The sequence below is a fragment of the Tauraco erythrolophus genome, chromosome 9 (genome assembly GCF_009769465.1).
Source record: "Tauraco erythrolophus isolate bTauEry1 chromosome 9, bTauEry1.pri, whole genome shotgun sequence".
NCBI lineage: Eukaryota > Metazoa > Chordata > Aves > Musophagiformes > Musophagidae > Tauraco > Tauraco erythrolophus.
In genome coordinates this window covers 22620248-22638510 of record NC_141473.1, presented here as the reverse complement: position 1 = coordinate 22638510, position 18263 = coordinate 22620248, and positions in this window count along the sequence as shown.

Genomic DNA, 18263 nt, shown 5'->3' with positions numbered 1-18263 from the left:
ATTTTGAAAAAAGGTATCTTTCTGTGGCGAAAGGTTTCAAGAAATGGAGGAAGTGCTGTTGGAAGTTTGTTGAATTCCTAAGTTGTTTTTTTTTTTCTTGAACAAGGCTGAGACTCTGATTGTTCCTAATTCTGTGACAGCCAAACTTCCTCTCTGTGCCTTAATTTCCCTGTCTATAGCTCGGAGATGAGATTAAATATCCTATCTGGAAATAAGCTTAAAATCCACAGTAGAACACTGTGATTCTAGATAAATGTGAGTAAAATACAACTCTGATTGTAGTCAGCTCTCTCCTCTATCCTTTCTTTTTAATTGTTTTTCTTCTGTGTTTCTAATTTTGCTTTTCCCATCCATGGAGCTCTGATATTTTCACTGAATGAAGTAAATGATGTGCTGACGTGTCTTCTGATTGTATCTACTAAAATTTTATCTACATTTTCCTAAAGAAAAATAGAAATTAAAACAATTTCAGAGAAAATAACATGTGTTTGAATAGAGAAAATACCGAGTTAGTGTTTAATTTGTTCATAATACAGCACTTCAAGAACATGTTTTGTTGCTGTTATTTACATAGCTGTGTAATGCGACAGGATGTTCACGAGGTTTTTTTGTTCCATTTTACATTTCAGCTTCCTTTTAATAGTTACCGTAGCAAATCTGTCTACTGAGGATCTCATAGCTGTGTCATTTACACTTTTAGGATAATCATGCCAATGCTGAAGTTGGAATTCAGATTTTGTGCCTCAGAACACATGGTTTCAAGTGCCCAGAGACAGTGGTATACAGGGCTTGCGTTATGTTTCTACCCAGGAGAGCCTGTGGCCTGCGACTCGGGGTCTTGGTTCTGGATTGTCTCCTCTTTTAAGGTGAGTATTTGTAGCTGTCGGTGCCAGCATAAAAGAGAACTGACCGATGCTTTCCTTGTTGGTAAGTTTTAGGGATGGAGGCTGACAGCTGGAGGCTCTGTAAAGAAAGGACCTATAACCAAATGGACTCATGGGATATAGGCACTTCATTAGAGTTCAATATTATAGTGACAGGTACCTCAGAAGTGAGATCTAAAGATTAGACTATATGGCAAATGGAAGCCCCGGTTTCCGAGTGTGATTTGCTGTCAGTAATGGTGACGTGGGCATGAATGTCTTGAGCAATATATACATTGCTGACAGGAAAGGTTCAGGAAGAGGGTGCAACTTCTCTGCTTCTTATCTTGAGTTTGGCATTTTATTAGATGCTAGGATCGGTTTAGTCCCTATTGTTTCCACCAACAATATGAGGCTTTTGCCTGCAGACGGCTTTACGAAGGGTTGGCCCCTCTAGATTCCTACCAACAAGGGCTCTGTACTTTCTTTTGCTCCTCTGTTATTTGCCAACCAAGAAATACCACACGGTATCTGTCATCTTTGCCTCTGTAGATCTTAGAGACTGATAACGGTTGCTATTTTCCCCATACCTTCATGGTGCTTTTCCTGTTCCCTCTTCAGCTGATACTGCTAGATCCCCCTCTCCTGTTCCTGATGGTTTGGAAGGTTTGGTCCTGGGGGCTTGTCCTGCCTCTCCAGCGTTCCCCTTGCCTGGTGCTGCCCTGTTGCAGCCTTGGTCCCTGGGGGCTTGTGTGTCCTGCCGCTCCAGCGTTTGCCTTGCCTGGTGCAGCATTCAAGTGACACCTTAATAAAAAGCTTTCCTCCCTTATCTCCTCTCTGCTGCCGTGTCACTGGGCAGGGGATCGGGTTCCCATCTCTTTCACACACACACCTGGTCATAAAACACTGGGTTTGTTTTTAACCTCAAACCAGGGAGCTTTAATTAAAGAGACAGTGACCTCTTTTATGAGTTTGCTCGCATAGGGTTTCAGGGCTATTGTCACATACAGCTCACATAACAGAGTACCATCGCACAAAGCTCCATTTACACATCCTTCCCCGGCTTTTTTCCTCCCCTCTTTTTGTTTTCCGAACGCAGAAGGAGGTTGTTTTCTTGTTTACCCCTAGGCGAAGTTGTCTCTCATGTTAGTAGCCTATGGCTAACAGTCTCTTTGAAGAGAACCTTCCTTTCCTACTAACAACACGTAGATGTCATTAGACTTGGAGAAACGTTATTCTTTAATCTATGCAGGAAATCGTCTTCCTCTCCCTAAATTTGCTGGATATGAATGACTAGATAAAACAGATCTCACCCTCTGCTCCCTTTTCCTTAGCTAGTTCTCATACCTGTATAATGGAACTTGTGTGTTTCTTATGACAAATACTTCTCAGTATTCACTGTTATGTTTACCTGTATTCATTAATTTTCAGGTGCAATAAGTAGTTAATAGCAACAAATAGGATTTTTTATATATACTCAAGAATGATATGTGCAGGGACAGGCAGCAAAACTTGTCTGCAGTTTTACCCAGAATAGTTTACATGGAATTTACAGAAAAATGTTCACAACTACAGACACGTGTATTCCCATGCATGTATATTCAAAGATACACAACAAAAAGACACACAGGAGCATGTATGCAGACCAGAACTTATTTAGGGTATGCAGACTTCTAAAAAAGGCGCTCATGCACAGAAAAGACCTATCTGGGACACAGAGACAAGCAACCACGTAGTTGGTGGAATACAGAAGCACACACATGGAGGATACACACACCATAGAAGAAAAATACATGCAGAAGAGTGTATGTGCTCCCAGAGAACGTCCTGTACATAGACCTTCAGAAGCAGGTACAAGGATAAGTCTGCAGGAAAACATAAATGTAGAAAGTTACATATACAAAATAACTCTAAGTCATATATAAGTTACTGTGGGCCTATTACAGCATGTTCAGGTGCTGGAACTTTCGATGAATTGCACAGTGTCTTTGCTTTCAATGGCATTGCTTTCAGTAAAAGCTCACTAATACGAAAAAAAAAATGACATGGTTTAGCTGCAAAGATTGTAGATAACACATGCCCTTACACATACAGATATGTAGATATAATGATGCAAATACAGATACTTTTTTTTTTACTTAATATATTAATACAGATTTGCCTAGACGCAAATATACCACACACACAGACCCTTAGACACACACAGATATACCCACGTCTATGTTCATTGAGAGAGACTCACTCAATATCTGTGTATGTGTGTGTTGGGAGAGGGTCATAACCTCCTCCATTCTTCTCCTGAAGGGGTTTGGATAATGAAGGGAAAAGAAATGAGGCCTGGGGCTAATTTGTAGTGGCATTTCCTGGCCTCTCTTCTGCCAATGAAGCTCCGTTTCATCTTTAGCCTTATCAATTCTGCAGTCATGTGGCTTTCCGCTTGGACGCCTCTGTCTCTTCACCCTCCTCCCCAATCTCCGATGCTAATGGAAACTTCGTTAATGCCATTAATCTGCTGACCGGGACAAGTCAAAAACATATCCACACAATCTGAGCCAGGGCTGCAAGTGTCCTGGGGCTGCCAGAGACACCCCCTGTGTTCATTGCATTCCTGAAAGAACTTCATATTGATTTATTTCTTTCTTTCCTTCTCTGCTTTCTTCCTTGACAACATTGCATCCTTCAGAACAGGCACCAAGCAGATGGCATTTTCTTCCTGATCCCTCATAATGGTATTTCTGCAAGAATTCTCTCCCTTTCCCTAGTTGCAGCGCTAGTTCCTTTTCTCAGTGCCCCCTCATGGCAGCCTTTTTTTTCTTATGCGGTCTTTGGTGACAGACTTGTTACTGGTATTTTTTTCCTCTTCCCTAGTAGAATTTTGTAACTAACTACTTGTTGTGACAACCTGCCTGAAATGAGCTAAAATAAAAAGCATTCCACTCTACCTTGATATTAGCTGATACAGGATACAGGCAAGGTTCTGTTATCTAACCATTGTTTTTTGTTGATTGTGCAGTTGCCACCAGTTCTGTACTTGAAGGGCTGTGCTGTTGGGGTGCCCTGTCCTCTGAAATGTTCTGAGCTCCACTAAATCACTTTTAGGGAGTGAGGACATATCATTGCTTTGCATTTTACTAGTATGCTGTGTTTTGTAATGCTTCACCGTTGCCTTCTATCACAATTGAGCATCATTTTCGGTAACGTACCATTCTCTTAGCTATGACTTCAGCTTTCCCTGCCAGTGCAGCACACCTGCAGAAACTTGCGACTCTGAGCGATGACTCACCGTCTCCTTATGCCATAGTATTGTCCAGTGACTGAGCATGTGGAAGTTCCATGTCAGAATTATGCTGGCTGAGGTCTTACTGAGAAGAGAAAATAGACTCTGTTTGAGGCTCGTTTTAGGATAAATTTTCCTTGATAATCAGAGTTCAGAGCCAGTTCTTGAGAATGTCAGGATGTTGAGTGATCTGTATTTGATCTAGGAATCTTTGTATACATAAATGAAATAGTGACAGTGGAGGAGGAAAAGACAGCTAGAAAGGCATGCCATCAGAGTTGTGACATATGGATATGTTTAGAAAAAAAAGCATCAAATGGATGAAAACAAGGAGAGAAGTTGGCAGTTCAGCATGAGCTTTGATGATGTCAGGCTAAATCTGGAATGATATGGGCCATGACAGAAGGCTGGGCCTTAGTTGCCACCTTCACACAGACATTGCAGTAAAAAGGGATTGTTTTACAAGGAGAGAAGACAAAGAAGTTTCAAGTTCTTCAGTCCTGGCAGGGGTTGAAGTCAAAAGTTCATCCTCATGTAGTTTCGGGTACAAAGAATGTATGTTGCTTCCCCCCAGCCAGGAGATGCTCCAATGAACAGAGCATCTTCCTCCTCCAGCCAGTTTTGGGATGAGACGTACTTTTTCGTCTTCAGGGAAAATGAATGCATTGTACTATCTGATACAGACGGATTGCTTCCATGCTTTTTTAGGGGGGAGGGCATCACTGAATGAGCAGGGAGGGGGGAAAAAGAAGGATAGTGTGTTACATCTTGGTATAAAAGAAAAAAGGCGGCTGCAATACTCAGTGGCCCAGAATTCCTAGTTAGTTGAGTGGGACAGTGTCTGTAAACCTAAGACCAGCACCTGCTGGGGCACTTTCAGAGCCCCAGTGAAAGCAGAGAACTAAAATCAAATACTTATAGCCTTAGCAAGTGTCAGGGCAGTTGACAGCTCATGCAAGAACGCTCATTTTGGTTCAGCTGTTAAGTTTGCCTTCCCTTCTTCATGTCTTGTGACTCAGGATTTGAAATGGAAAAGTGCGGGCGGGGGAAGGGGCGGGAATGTTCCTTGTAAAGAGAAGTTGAGAAGTCTAGTGCCCTGGGAGATGCTGGTAGGAGATTTTTAGCATCTTTTTACTAAGCATGACTTAAGGAAGCTACCGGTACCCAAGTGAATTTATCTGGCGTAGCACAGCGATAATACACAGCCTGTGATGCTGCAGTGGTTATCCTGTGCTAATCCTGGAGTCTGTGCCCCATGCATGAAGGGAATGATTATGCCACACCATCCTGTAGTAGATCCATTACTAGGAAAAAGATCTTCAAGGGAGCAGGTGTGTACCAAGCTGCTCCCCAGGGCACCTTAATACAGAAGCAGAAGCACCAGGCAGCTAAGCCCTATCCTGGATATAACCTTATCCTGTCCAGTGACCTCAGCAAGTCATTTCATCTCTTTGTCTAGACTTTTCTTGTTTAGACCACTCATATCACAAACTTCTTGTGTAGAAGTGTTTCTTCCTATGTGTGCATCCAGCAAGAGAGACAGTCCTCATCTAGGCTAAAGTCTCTCAATACTACAGTAATATAACAACTTATGCCTCCATATGGCAGGAATTGTGCATTAGACTGAGAAGTAAAAGGTGCTTTGGGCTTCTGACTGGTGCCAATAAATAAATAAATTCAGCAAAACCTGCATTAGCTGCCTTGGGTACTGGGAGCATCCCAGCTGTGGCAGCATAGAGCCTATCGAGGTTAAATTTAGATCGCGTCGTGATGCCTTCATGCTGGGAAAGAAGTTTAAAATGTCAGTGCTGTATGTCTTCAGACAATCCCTGTTTGAATGCCATGGCTATGCATGAAACTTCTGCTGCCCACTGGTTGGTATGCTCTGACCCGTCTGTTGCTCAGTCTTTTCTAACTGCTAGCCTCATAGGAGCTGTCATACTGCTTTGCAGATGCTGCCCAACTTCCTTTTTGCCATGGAAAATGTTCCAAAAGAGCTGGTAAAAGCAGTGTTTCAGTGAAATGTTATTTCGTTGCAGTCAGATCCTCTAAAGACATAGAGTAGATAAAGTTTGTAAGCGGAAATAAAGTCAATGTATCCATTGGTCTAAAAACTGGGCTTTTTTCTACCTTGTTCTGTTATCTTTATTACAATATTTTTTATTTTTAATGAAGTCTGTGGGGTGGAAGTCAGGCAATGTAGCTTTTGTTTCTGCTTCCATTACAAATGTGTGTTTTGGTTTTGAGGAGAAAAACTCCATCTTTGTATTACCCAAATGTAAAGTGCAGAAGACAACAATTCCTTCTCATGTTCTTTTCTGTCTTGTCTAACGTAGACTTGCCCAGCACAGAGTCCCTTTCTAGTCACTGAGCCACAGCCTGGGTTGATGAGCTGCTCTTGTCTCTGTTAGGGTTTTTTTTGTGCAGGCTGCGTAGGTTGCTGGGTTGAGATCCAAAGGCTGGAAACTCACCCATATTCAAACATCTCTTCAGCTTATCTTTTAACTGCAGATGCCTAGTATTTGTTGCGTTGTGGTGTTGGAATGCTTCTGTATCACTGAGGCATAAACAAACTGTAGTATTGTAGCGCTCTCTCGTTTCTGTCTCCCTTTATAGTGCTACTATCTTTGCTTTCCTCTTATTATAAATTTGATTTCATTCTACTGATAAGTGTCCTGTGAGTAATCCTTAAGCTTTCCTGGGGGGAAAACCAGTATTTTGATAAGTATAGCTGTTTCTGGTGGTAACTGCAGCAAAGAGCTGAAGGTTTTGTTGCTCTAAATTCAACAGTGATGGAAAAAATTCTGGGGAGTGGCCTTGCCTGGAAACATTTAAGCCTACCAGTTCATGGCAAGTGAAAATTGATGTGACTTATCACAAAATGTGGTACGTTTTTTGATGCAGAGGGCAGAGAATTAGAAATTCCCGCAAACACAAATGAATCTATTTTAAAATCCTTGCAATCAGCAAGGGAAGAAACTTCTTTGCTTTAATGAAAGCACAATAAAAAGTAATACTTGCAGAGTTTATTTAATTCAAAGATGCCAGGCTCATTAGACAACTGATGATAGAACATGATTCCACCTCTAATTAGTACGTAAGAATGATGTTTACTATTTTTGAAATACAGTCACTTCTAAGATGGGATGTTGGAGATGTTTAACTTAAAAAAATACCCACAAACCATGGGAGGCAAATTAGGACAAGAAAAAATAGAAGAGAAGGGATACAACAGAGGGAAATAGTCATCATCCTTACAACCCTTGCCAAAAAGAACAGCCTTATGAAGTCTTGCAACAAAAATGTTGCAAGAACGTCTGATTTACAGTGTTAGTGGAAAGTCTTTAAGTCCTGCAGCATGCTACCTCCTACCACCAACTGGAGACACCAGCTGACTGCTTCAGCAGCACTGAAGCACTGCTATGAAGCAGTGAGCCAGCCAGCCTTACTTCACTTACGAGAACTGACAGGATCACAGCAAAAATGACTCCAAACCACTCTGTTTGGCCTGTAGGTGTTTAAATAGAGGCAAAATCCTGCCCTCTGTTTCTGCAGAAAGGTAATAGGTGAATGTTGTTGACTTGAAAGGGAACAGGTTTATGCCCTGCTGTTGCAGTAGGTACAAGGGAGTGGTGGTCCTTGTTTCTAGGAACTTGGGAAAGCTGTTTAGTTTCATGTAAGAAAGCTGACCAAATTGGGTACTGAGTGCTTAAAACTGCAGTAGAAATCTTTACTCCGAAAAGCCTGTAATCCAAACTGTTAGTTTTGAATCTGATTTATGAAGCTGTGGTAGGCAATCTGCACCTTGGTATCCCCTTCAACTGCACCGTTCACCAACTCATCAGTCTTGTGTCTGTGCTGGAATGTAAGAATAAAGTTTGAGAGCTATCAATCTACTAGTCCAAATGCTTGGGAACACCTAACTGAAACAGGCAAAGGAGGTGGTGCTGAATGTGTTTTATGGAGTGTATGAATGTCGTAGTTAGATCACAATTCATGGTTGATTTTTCTGCCTCACGTATGAACTTATCTACTCACTGGAACTTCAACTGATATCCTCTTCAGGGGCACATCGCTTTTTTGGATGGGCCTGAAGAGAATTTATGAAAATAAATGCTTCTTTGCAGTACCTAAAGAAGAGCTATAAGAGAAGCTGGAGGTTGGCACTGTAGCAACTGCTGCTGTAGGGTCCCATTCTGGGCTTTGGTGCTAACAAGGTGCAAACATGCTTTTCTTTTTTTTGGTGCTCCTTATACCACAGCTGAGGAAACGGCACCTTCTCTGTGCTGCTAAACTCCATCTAGCTTGAGTTGCTGAAAGCCACTGTGGCTTGCATTTTGGTTCCCTATATGAAATAAATGTGCTGGTCTCAGCCAATTTCCTCAGCAGCCCTATGGATGACAGTAAAGGTAATTTCGTTGTTTGTTTCAGGTTCTTCTGAAGTGGGGTAGTGAAGGAGGGTTTGTCCTATTGCTGCTCTTATTTAATGATCCCTTTGAAGGACAGAGGAGGATCAAGACTTGGGATAAAGTCCTAAGACTGACCTCCATGTCCAGAGCTTCAACCTGGCCTGAAATCCACACAGCGGACAGTTACCAGACGCTTTGTGATGTGAGTCTGGGCTCCACTCTTCATCTGACGGAGCAGCAGTTTAAGGAATCGGCGCTCTGTGTGCCCTCCTTGCCCCAGTACTGGCTTCTAACACAGGAAAGCTGTTGGCACAGGCATCAGACTGTCACTTGTGCCCGAGGGAGGAAAGAGAGGAGTCCTCACCCCATCTTCCTTTTCATACAGTCTCCAGGAGTTTTGGAAGGAGCTTTTTACAAGCCCTCTTCTATTGTTGGCCAGGAGACAAAGGACGGAGAAGCTGGATTTAAGCATAATGACGTGAGCTCCTCCATGCAGAAAAACCCAGCTGAGAGACCCCCCCTGCTCCACACACACACAAAAAAAAAAGGAAGAAAGGGGGAGAAAATCTTTGAAAATAACTAATTAAAGTTGTTTTAGCCTCTCTTTCTCCCCTCCAAGGGCGCCTAATCTCACAGGGGGCAGAGGGGGAGAGAGGCAAGAGGAACAATGAGAACCATCCCCCCTTTCTCTACACCCCACCTCCTGGTCTCTGAGGTTTTAAAACAAGAGGCCACTTTAAGTTAATGAGCTATCAGCTGACTGGAAGAAGTCTCTAATGAAGCCTGATGTTCACACATTCCCTAGCTTGCTGAATAGGCCTCTGCCAACCCCATAACTGTCAGAAAGTTTCATTCATAAAATCCACATGCTGGGGGTGGTGGTGATGGGGGCAGGGAGGGAGCTGGGTGGAGATGGAAGCAGGGGAGCGTGGGGTGGAGGTCTCCATACCAAGCAGTCAGCCCCAGAGGCCAAATACAAACATGCATGGCTGGGACTGGCAGGCTGGAGGATCCCAGGGACCCAACTCCACTCTCCATTGTCTGGCTAGTAATTAGGAAGATCCTCCAAATGGTTCTGGAGGACATTGAAGTCTGTGGGGATAATTAGTAAAGATTTGGGGGATGTTCCAGCTGTTATGTCACCAGCTTTGCTAGGGCCACAGAGGCAGATGATGGTGGGATGAAGCTTAAGAGTCATTCCGAGGCTTTGCTGTGTGAGCCATGCTTTACTGAACCTCATGTCTTGGGGCAGGCCTTTAGAAGCTGTGTTTGGGGGAAGAAGAGCGGGAACACAGGGAAATTCTGGAGCAAAAGATGTAACATTATGGGAGGAAGGAAAAGTTGTGTTTACTTTAACATAAATAAATGTGGTGCTAGTGATGAGTGCTGGAGCTAATTCTCCCTGGATAGTGCACATGCTTTTGGCAAGAGCAAAGACGAAGATGCAGATACAGGGTCAAAAATTGTTTTCCTCCAAGGGCTGGACTATGATTTGAGCAGTGAATCACCATTGTGTGTTCTTGTGGCCTGCAAGTTTTGACATAAGACACTTCCAGGTCTTTCCTGAAGTTCTGAACAGCAATGTCAAGCCTCGGTTTCTTTTGGGGAGTTGTTGGATCTAACGCCTGAGCACAGGAGTAAGATCTTAGAGCACTGGACTTCTCTCTCTATGAAACTTGCTTCGCTGGTGTATTTGTTTAATCAGTTACAAAAAAAGGAGGGCTACACAATTCAAGGTAGGAGACGTACAGAAGATGATGGCTCCCCTTTTGATCCCTTCCCAATCCTTAAGAAAGTATGCTGCAGCAGGACCAGGTCATAATTGTTATGTGTCACTTAAGTTTCAGTTGTGCCAAAAGACACAGTTAAATGAGTGACGGTCTCAGCTTTGAGGAGCTTGCAATGTAAATACAAGATTCAGATGAAATGGATAAAATACTTAGGAGTCTTATTCAAAAACCACTGGAATAATAGTAGGATGTCTGTTAACTGATGAGCTTTGAAACATGATCATCTGCCTGTTATTACACAAGGTGTCTGAATCCAGGGCTCTGAAGTCAAATCCTACCCAGGACATAACTATAAGGTCAATTTTATTCCTGTGTTTCTTGTATATACTATAAAGAGAAAAGGATGGGATTTTGCAAACTGTACTGAGAAATTAGGAGTGAATATTCTGGACACACAGGACAGCATGTGCAGGGGGCATAGGTGGCATTAAGAGCATTGAATTCTGTGAAAGATGAATATGTTGGGAAGGCAGCTGCCTTTTACAGGTTTCTATGGACTCGAGTACCAAAATGAATCATGAGTCAGTGCCATAATATTTCATTCAATAAACCTCTGACTTCCCATCTATTTGTGCTATCACCGAAATTTCACTAGAGTAGTGTGGGGAACAGCGTGGTTCTTTGCGTATGGCCGAGGCAGTATTGGAGAGAATATAACTGGGATTTGACAGTAAACTGCAAAGGCTGTGGTGTGGTTGAAGAATCAGGAAATGTCTTTCCTCAAATGGATTTTACAGGGCTTTTAACTTTCCTTTCCTTAAACTTGGTAGCTCAGTTACTGAGTTTCATTGCATTCTGACAGTACCTGAACACTTCACCATCTTTATTTGTTGCTGTTCCCATTTCACAGGTGGGGAAATGAAACACAAAGTTCAGGGGCAGAAGCCACAAAAGAGCTTAGACCTTGCACTGCTTGGTTTTCAGGCAGCTTATTTGCAGTGAAATTCAGACATCTGAGTTAAATATGGGCACATGCAGGTGTAAGGAGGCAGTACGTGGGAATGGGAAGCTGTGTAAGCTAGTGGGTGGGAAGTGCTGAGGAGCAGGGTGGGATGTGTAGTCTGTCAGTTAGGCCCTTACCTCTTGCCCAGCAGAGACAGATACCTGTTTTCACGTCAGGTTCATAGCTGTGAATATCTCCCTGTTTAGGTCTACTCTCCTTGTATGAATACAGAACTCCAAACTGATGCAGACCATAAGTGCTAGGCTGTTGAATTTTGACATGGTGAGACTTCTTAAGTTGCTTCTGGTGAAGATCCCTCATTTTTTATAAAGAATCAAATATTCTGGACTGGAAAGCGGTATACTTGCACTGTAGGCCAAAGTTGCTGGGCTGAGGAGAGGGCAAACTCGCAGAAGAGGGGAAATCTCTGATGAATAGCTAGCTATTTACACACTATATGGCAGATAATGGACTCTGGTCATCTCACGTCTTCCATGTGCTGAGTAAGGAGCATCTTGGGAATGAAGGCATGTTCATTTCTGCACATATCTCACTGACTACTGGTTCATATGTGTTTTGAGTTGGGCCTGAAGCTGTCTGATTTTTGTTGTTGTAGTGCATTCATTGGATTAGAGGCTGGCTAGTTCTCCAGCTTGGCTTTTCTCGTGCTCTGGCTTTCCTTACTGTGGTTCGAGAACACAGCACTAACCAGATCTACCCTAGGCGAAGTCTAAATGGTCTCTACTTATGTTGACTTTGATTATTATTGTTATTTAATTTTTTTTAGCTCTCTGTCACTATTTCCTATCATCAATATTTCTTTGGTGGCTGGCATACAAATTGCTGACAGAGAAGAGGCAAATTCAATATTAGATCTCTGCTCATGCCAACTTTTGCTCTTTCAGCACTGGCTTGCCTTTTAGTAGTACCATTGCTTGCCCCTGGCCTTCCCTTGCCCTTTATTAATAGTCTCTTTCCCCCTCAGCACTATGTTGCTATTGCTGATATTAAGTTTTCCTGGAAAATCCCATAACAATTTTGTGGAGGGCTGATTTTCTGTCACTGCTGCTTATATTTATTTAGCAGCTGGAGGATGGCTGGACTCTTGGCAGTTGAAGGGCCCTCCTGCATGCTTTAGACTCACTTGGATGCTCTCAGCCTGATCTAAGGGCTCTCCAACAAGGAGCCACCATCATGCCTCTCAGGAAGGTAGGGAAACAGCTGCTGAAGGGTTTGTCTCAATCAAGTCCGAGACTTGCGCACAAACTGGTAAAGGAGGAGGGGAGCAAACAGAGAGTGAGCAGGTCCAGATACTGGATAAGCTTCGTATCTTGTGCTGCATCATGGGTTGTGTTTCCTCTGAACATAAGCCAAGAGGGACCACTTGCTTTACCACCCTCTCATGTGAGCACTCAACCGACACAAGAGGCTCTGCTCGTTTCCCCTTGGGGGGACACTGGAGGCAAGAGCTCTCAAGGGCTAAAGAAAACAAAACAATGTTTGCTTAGCTGGAGAGCAGTGTGCCCTGCGCAAATTGTACCAGGGCCTAAAAGTGCTTCAGAAGTGAAGTGCCTCTGAAATTGGCTCCACAAGATAAACGTAAGGCAGGATGATGCCGTTTCCCCAGCTGATGGGTTGTCCCATTGGCTCATTTAAGGGTCAGATATTGGCTAATTCTGGTCCTCGGCTCCAGAAAAAAGACACAAAGGACGAAGTTTTCTCAAGGAAGAAGAGTTTCTCCCATGGTTCTGCCAGTCCTGCACCTTATGGACAGCCAATGAAAGGTTAACCTGTGAGTCCCACTCACAGGACCAGAGCTCTACTTGTGGGAAGAAGAAGGAAAAGGGTGTTCTGAGAGCTCTCCATTGGCATGATACAGCAACCTATGGATGAGGAAGGGAGTCAAGTACATACTTTGCTCACAGTGGCCAGATTCAAAGGTTTGGAGGAGTGAAAAGTACTTGCCGCATCCTGGGATGTGTTTCAGGTGGGACAGAGAATAATCTGTGTTTCCGTGGCCCCTTGGTGTGTTACAGATTTTTTTCTCTCTGGACTTGACCCATGAACAATGTGGGTCCTATTTCTAATTCTAGGTACCCTTGGTTCAGTCGGAGGTGTGCAGGCCAATCCAGCACATTTCCACTGTAGTTGTTGAAGATATAGTACCCAGCCTCGCACGTATTTTGTACTCTGCAGAAACCAAAGTGATGAAACTAAAACATTCCTAGCACAGTAGGATCAAAAGACTGTGTCTTGCTGCATATAGACCTCCTGTAGGTTTTGTTGCTGTGACTGGATGACTGACTGCAATTTATCATCTATGCACGTAGAAGTGTCTCATCATACACAGGTGGATTTCACTTCCAGCATACAGCTCATTGCAGCACTCGGTTCCCAGACCTCTTTCCTTTCTGTAGGCATCTTGGTGATGCTCTGGATTTCTAGGAGTATCTTATTTCTCATCATACATGTTTTTTCAGGTGAACTTGAAGTGTATCCATGGTGGCTGTTGATTATTGGCATGCTGTTAGAAGTGATCCTTACAGAAACGGGGATATTGGGCTAAGCAGTTCTCTGTTTGTGATCTCCTTCCTCTTTGATAGTAGGCCTGATACTACAGTAGAAGCTCATTTCTGTCATGGAGGAAAGCATGTTATCACACCTCAGTGTTAAATCAATCATCTGACGTTTCCAGCAATTCAATTTGCTGGGCAGGGGATGTCATAAAAATGATTAGGCTGAAAAAACCCCAAACCTCTTTTCTATCCAAACCTCTTTTTTTGTGTGTGTGTTTTTGAAGCCTGCAGTAGATTTTCTGGACTCCTGACATGAGTTTTTATTATGTAGTGCATTAGAGCCCTTGTGAAAAATAAAACATGTGATGTGGAAAGTCTCTAGTAAAGAGTGACTCAGGAAAAGGAAAACAAACCCCTTCAGTCTAACGAAAGAACAGTCTGTGTGAAAGGAGCTTGGTATTTAATTGGAAATTGCAGTCAGTCTGCGGATGAAGAGCCTTGCTGGCATCTGCAGGTGGGCGTTTTGCTTATGCTTTACAGTTCTCCTTCCTGCTTGTGAATGTGTTCTGCCAGTCAGCTCAGAGATGCAGAGACGGCTGCAATTTGTGGCTGTTCTTATTCCAGAAGTATCAGCAGTTCCCAGTATCACATAAATGAGTGTTGTAGAAGTGTGTTAGTAAGAAACAGACCCTGCAAAAATAGCTTACAGTCCAACTGGGTGCGACAGCCCTTGTTTTAGAGATGGAGAGAGCCTTTAGAGGTCATTAGAGATCAAGTGATGTGACCAAGATCATGCAGGGCACTTTGCACTCTGAATTACATCTGGGACTTATACCTCGCAGGTTCAGAGCTCACGAGGGCATTTTAATAGAGAATTTTTAGGAGATGCACTGACATACATTCATTCAAGGTAAACGTGATCTGCCATCTTGGGCCCAACCCCAGATTTGCTTTCATCAAGTCTAATTATGATAATGGTTCATTTAACCTCTCTGCCTCCCCCTAACTTCTGCTTTAAAGTGAAGGGACTGGCTGAGAAACCTTGGACTGCACAGTTCCATTTTTAGCTGTGTCTGACTCATTTAATGATTTGGTCAGGTTAGTTTGTCCTTGACTCAGTTTCCCCACTGTCAAAGTGGGACTAATAACACTGTCCTGCTTTTTGAGGAAGGGTTATGAAGACAAATTGGTTTTGGCTGGAAAAGAGTCCTGCAGGGCTAGCAGAATTAGGAGACACGCATGCTCTCTGTTGCAAGTATTATCTATCACTTATGTTTCTCACAGCCCTCCTTGACTTTTACCGACTATGTATCCTTTCTCCTCTTGCAAATCACCAACACGCATATTGATCAGCAATATCCCTTGCACAGACTACAGGGCCATCTCTCCATCAACTTCTTTGCTCTCTCAGAGGCAGATGTTTTTACTGTTGTGAGAGTGAAATCCTGGCCCCACCAATGTCAACAAAGCCAGGATCTCATCCCTGGTTTTCCACCACGAGTGCTTCCTCTTTGGTATGAAGGTTGGCTATGGGGCGGCTACTGCTGTCTTTTTCTAGGTCTCCTCTAAGGAAGAACAATCCCCTCCGAAAAATGCCGAGATGATTTCAGAGGCAGACAAGCTGATGAGGAGTGAAGGGATGGTTGGAGAAGGAGAAGCCAGCCCCACAACAATCTGACTTCTTCTAGAGAGGGTTAAGTACTAAATGCCTCTTACTGGGTCACTTAATGATGGATGGTAGTTAGTGGGGGTGGGGTAAAGCTGACTTCCAGCCCTGCATCACTAAACCGTTCATTAGGAAAAACACACACAATGGAAAATGGCAGAGGGGCTCAAGTGTCCAATTTCTCTCTTGAACTCTCTGAACAGGAGGCTCCAGTCAGGGGAATCCCTGCCACCCTTTCTCCCCCTCCTTCCCTGGCAGTTTCTTTATTAATTAACGGAGTTGGCTGGGGACGGAAACGGAGGACAATAATCAACATAGATGGGTCTGCAGACCTATTTTTAATAATGTGCTTTGCATCTGTCCTAATTGGTATGGAAACAGTGACCTGATTGGAACGACCGGGAGCCTCTTGGGGCCTTTCTTTCTTCCTTTCTCTCCCTCTGTTTTCTTTTTTGTTTGGTTGAAGTTTGACTTGGTGGGAGTGGAGGGGCCAGCGGGTAAGAAATATAAAACCTAACCTTAGGGGCTGTTCACAGGCCGGGGAGCGGAGAGGGGTGACGTACTGGGGAGCGAATGGGATGTGGGGGCAGGGAGGCCAGGGGGCCTGGATTGGAAAGTTGGCTGTAAATGCCTGCAGGGCACAGGATCTAGCTGCCCCAAGGAGCTGAGGTGGAGTACGGGAAGGAAGGGGCAGCAGCTCTGCTGGTTTAGCCCCATGATGAGGAATGTGGTGGCTTTCCTGGGTAAGCCAAAAAGCAGGATGGCTTCAGGGACAAGAGAAGCACCCCAAGAGCCAGCTGATGGCCAGTCCTTACCTTGCTGTGTAACAAACGTGCGTGCAGTGAGAGATAGCCCTCGTCTGCAAGAGATTTTAACCCAAAATGGGCAGTGGGGGAAAATGGCCAACGTGAAGTCAGAAGGTGGCTTAGGAACAACGGTGGCCCAGAATTCTGGCTCCCCCAGTGCTGCGTGAGCCACCTACCAGACCACAGATGCAGCTGCTGTAATGGTTTGGATGCTGCACTGGGGAACGCAGAACAAATGCTTTGTGCTAATAGCACACGCACAGGGACTAGTCGTGCTTGCATGGGGAGAGGAAACAAAACTTTGAGTGTTATTGTGATGTGTTCTGTAATGCTATAACACTTACCTGTTGCAGCGGGGGACGTTCTTAGTGTTTGCATGTCCACGCAGGGTGCCTGTTGGGGTGGGATCACAGAGGCCAAGCACTGCTGAGCGTAAGTGGCAACGTGTGCACATGTTCGCTCAGTATAGATGTGCTGTCTGTCTTGTGGCTGCCCGGGAAAGTAGTTGAAGGGCTCCTTGCTTCTTTCTTCTACCCGTTTAAATAGCTAGCAGTAGGCTCCTCCAGGCTGCCTTCCAGTGTCTTCACATGCTTCGGAAAGTCGCTCATGAACCTTGAGCGTTTGGGGAGGCATCTTTCTCCCTACAGCTGTAGTCTCCTGCAGAGCAGTGTTGCACAGGAACTGGGAACCAGTCGTCATGGGGAGGACTGAACTCGTGTGCCCAAGCTGAGGAATTTGTCACCCAGGCAGGGACCATGCTGGGTGTTTTTGCATCACAGTCTCGGTGCCAAATTACTGCCTTGCAGCTTTGTTTTCTGTCAAAAGCTTGCGTGTACACCCACCATCAAACAATGAGGTGAAGAAACAAGCCCCCAAACTGACAATGAAAGAAAAGTGGTTTTCGTATAGGCTAGGAAAGAAATTGAGCATTATTTAAATAAAGCAAAATGCTTGAGTGGATGGATGGACAGAAGGATTGTCTCAGCTATACTCGTGTCTACCCCAGAAGCAGCTCAACATTTCTAAGACTGGCGATTTTATTTTGAGTACCACAGGCAGTGTTTTTTTGCTATAAGCCCCAGCTCCTAGAATGAAGCATTATACGTAAGAATCTTAGCTTTTTTTTGAGGAAGCTTGCTGTTCTTATACTTGCTGTGTAAAACTTAAAGAAATGGTCCCATTGCCCTCAAAAGGATCAGAAAGAGAGGCTGAAAACAAGATCTCCCAAGTGTATTGTGTTTAATAATAATAATAAATCTCTGGTGCTTTTCTCCAATCTCCATTTTCTGTGGCCTTGCTCATTAATTTGGGCTATTTCAGCAGCCATGGAGACATTGCTGAATTCGGGCTCTGTTTATAGATGGCAAGTCTGGGCATCTGTGGTATACATAACCTTGCTTAGAGAGAAGAAGGAAATAAAGAAAGAGTGGAAATGCAGAGGGAGCAGGCAGTGAGCTCCTGCCACTGTGATGTGTGAGAAGTTGGCCAGGCCCCATGTAAATCAAGGACAAAGTTGACTAATTTCCTGGGTCGGTCATGGTGAAAATATCACATTTCATGGTTTGTTGCCGATTCATAGAAAAATCCTATTAAAACTGGGCAGATTACTTATACAATTTAAACAAATGATGATCAAAGATTATAACGTGTTCTGTGAAGAATGAAAAGGAATAGAAATGAATGTGCAGCTGGCGAAATGGGGCCAGGTGGGTTTTTGCATGCAAACTTGCTATCTTAGCACTGGGAGAACTGGGGAGGGGGGGGGGGGGTGGTGAGGAGGAAGGAAGGATGCAGACAATTTGGGGGATCCTGGCCCTTTTTGGCCAGGCTTCTCGACGGGAGAGTATTGATCTCTCCTGGGCTGCCAGGGGAGGGGCAGGATGGAGGTGCGCTCCGGGAGCGGGTCGGGGGGGGCGGAGGGGAGCGCGGGGCGCGGGGGCGCCGCGGCTGCGCGGCGCGGGCAGCAGGGGGCGCCGCAGGCTGCGTTTTGCGG